Source organism: Nannospalax galili, unplaced genomic scaffold (assembly GCF_000622305.1).
Source record: "Nannospalax galili isolate Female #2095 unplaced genomic scaffold, S.galili_v1.0 scaffold870, whole genome shotgun sequence".
Taxonomy (NCBI): domain Eukaryota; kingdom Metazoa; phylum Chordata; class Mammalia; order Rodentia; family Spalacidae; genus Nannospalax; species Nannospalax galili.
In genome coordinates this window covers 1,666,522-1,669,779 of record NW_008329130.1, presented here as the reverse complement: position 1 = coordinate 1,669,779, position 3,258 = coordinate 1,666,522, and the positions used below count along the sequence as shown (strand labels likewise).

Here is a 3,258-nt window from a genome sequence, read left to right as displayed (position 1 = left end):
AGAGAAGCTCATTTTTCTAAAAAAAATATAAAATTAAATTAAAAAATTAAAAATAAAAATAAAGAATTTCATTTCTGTGTATCTTTCTTTTCGGCATAAGTAGATAAGTATTGAAGAATAAAGGTTTATTGTTTATAACCATGCTTTCAGATTAAGTTGAGCATTTTAAAATTCAGTATTTAAAAACATACAAAACTGGGGCCAGTCAGATGGCTCAGTGGGTTTGCTGCAAAGCAAGATGGTCTGAGTTGGATCCCCATAAAAGACGGAGTAAGAGAACCAGGCCCCACAGGTTGTCCTCTAACCTCCACACACACATTGTGGCATGCATGAGGTCACACACACATAGATTAACATAAAAATACCATACACAATCCGATGCCCAAACTGTTAACACCACAGTGCAGACTCCTTCCCCAAAGGACCCCACACCAAATACAGAAAACGTCCCCTTCAGTGCCTGAGGGACAGGTTCCACCTGCATTAGCAGCACAGTGAGACCTGAAAGGGCAGGAACAGCAGCATCTCAGACATGTTCTTTTGTTTTTTCATATCTTGGAACAGACCCTCATTATGTAGCCCAGGCTAGTATCAAGCTCAGAATCCTCTTGCCTCAGTCTCCTGAGTGCGGGATTACAGGTATGCACCACAGTATCCAGCCCTCAGAAACACAAACCTAAATATAGTTTATTTCTTCAGTTTTCTGTTATAGAACAGAAAACGCTCAAGACCTAGCTTGGCCAAGTGTCCCTTTGGTATAAGCTGTGCATTTACTGTCGATAACACTGGTCATGATAGCCTCTGCTATGTTTTGTTTCATTTTTGGAGTGATTCATTATGTAAGTCTTGTTTAAGGTTTATTTTTTGCATGTATGTGTATGCCTGAGTGTATTACACGCACAATGTATGTGCAGGCACCTATAGAGGTCAGAAAAGGGCATTGGATCCCCCAGAGCTGGAGTCACAGGCCAGTGTGTACCACCAGGTGGGTGCTGGGAACCTAACCCAGCTCCTGTTTAAAAGCAGTAAGATTCTTAATAGCTGAGCCATCTCTCCAGCCCCTCATGAGGTAAGTCTTATAGCAAGACTATGATGCTGGTATTTCAATCTCCATTTTATAAACGAAGCAAGGGAATCCTAGAGAGCCATAACTCACAGTCGTTGGTCGATGTGTGCGCCGTCTCTGAACCCAGGGCCCTTTCCTAGTGGTGCCCCTAGTGGAGCTATGAGACTCTTAGGCTTGCCTAGGGTGCTTGGTAACTACTTTCTCATTAAAAAATATATTACATGTTTTGAGTTTAATTAACTGTGTGTCCAGGTGTGCACACATGATTTGTGTGGAGGAGTGCCATGGCACATGTGCAGAGGGCAGAGGACAACTTGGAATCTGTTCTCTCCTATCATGTGGGTCCTGGGGGTCAAACTCAGGTTGTCAGCCTTGGCGGCAAGCATCTTTTCCCACTAAACGATCACACCAGCATCACTTTTTCATTTATACAAAATTTTAATTGTTTTGTGGTGCTTCAGATCAAAACCAAGACCTTAAATATGCTAAGTACTTGCTCTTCTGCTGAGCTCCACTTCCATCCAGCCAAGATAGTTTTTGTTTAAATCCTTCATTACACAAAGGGAGGTGTAATTAAGATACAATAGTTTAAATACTCCTGATACTCTGCGCAAGACCCAGTACTTCACTTTTTTATGTCAAGTTGTTTTTCCCTGTTTTTCTACCTAGTATCATCTCCTATTCGACGTTATTTTTATTTTTAAATTTTGCTTATTGGGGGAAGGCACAAGTATTGTGGTATCTGTGTGGAGGTCAGAGGACAGCTTTGTGGGGGTCTGTTTCTCTCCTTCTGTCTCTTAGGTGGGTTCCCGAGATCCAACTCAAGTTGCCAGGCATGCAAAGCAAGTGCCTTTAGCCACTGAGCCAACTTGCCAGCCCAACACTATTTATTGAGTGAATAACTAAGTCTGGTACTTTCTTACTCTAACTATAGAGAATTTTATAAGTTGAGCATAAGGCTGAGAGGTAGGAGAATTACCATGAGTTTGAGGCCAACTGGGCTACTTAGGACCAGACCATCTAGGACTGGAAAGTGAGACCTTGTCTTAATAAAAAGGGTGGGCTGGAGAGATGGCTCAGCGGTTGAGTACTGACTGCTTTTGTAGAGGACCTGAGTTTGAGTCCCAGCACCCACATGGCGGCTATAAACCATCCTTAACTCCAGTTCCACAGGAATCTGAAGCCCTCTTCTGACCTCCGAGGCATTGCACGACACGGGTGCACTCACATACTTGCAGGCAATACACTCATACACATAAAATAAAAAATAAAAAAAAATTTTTTTAAAGGCCAAAAAAGAAAAACGAGGGAGAGGAAGAAAGAAGGTAGAAAAGAAGCCTCAGGTTTTATATTCTTTCTTATTTTTTATTTATTTTTTGTCTTTTTGAGACAGGGTCTCCCTGTAGCCCCAGCTGGCCTAAAACTTGCTATGTAGACCAGGCTGGCCTCCATCTCACAGAGATCCACCTGCCTCTGCCTCCCAAGTGTGTACCACCATGCCCAGCTACGTTTTATGTTCTAATTGTAGGATAACAGTAAGGATTGCTTCACAGGAACTTAAAAAAACTTCTCTTCACATAATTTATTCTATGATGCAGGAAGTCAAACCCAGGACTTTACATGTTGGGTTAGCACTCTGAACTACAACCCAGCCCACCTTCTGAATTTTAAATGGGATTTTTTTTCTTGTGTTCCAGTCTGTGAACACCTGATGAGCAGCTTTGTCTTTACCATTTTTGTTCTCACAGCATATACCAAATAAGGCCCTAGTGAGTTCTCAACAGATGACTGCACACTTACCAAGTGTGAAGAAAGTGAGGACGATGTTACCGACCAGGTTGGCCAGGAGAGGCTGGCTGCAGTATCGGGACGATCTGGGCCTGGAAATCAGTTTGCCGGGTGATAGCTACCTCAGTTCATGCCTCACTGCACCAAGTCCTCCCTGCTGCACCACGTTTGAGCTTAAACCCCAGCTTTGGCACTGGGTTCATCTTGGCTCCTGATAAGAACCTTGATAATTGTTACTAATAGTCAAAAATGGGAGACATTGTTTACAGTGTTTCTAATTAATTCTAATTTGATAGTTTGGTAAAAATGTTTTGTGGAAATTCTAAACTTTTGTAGTAGAAAACTGTGCCTTACTGCACACAAATGTCTTCTGATGGAGCCTCAAGGCTTGACTTACATAATTA

The 3,258-nt window shown here is 42.2% G+C and overlaps 1 protein-coding gene across 2 annotated transcripts in view; it reads left to right on the top strand.

The window, feature by feature from the left end:
* Positions 1-3,258, top strand: part of Nmnat1 (nicotinamide nucleotide adenylyltransferase 1) — a 33,203-nt gene that overhangs the window by 13,834 nt on the left and 16,111 nt on the right. The window lies entirely within an intron of this gene.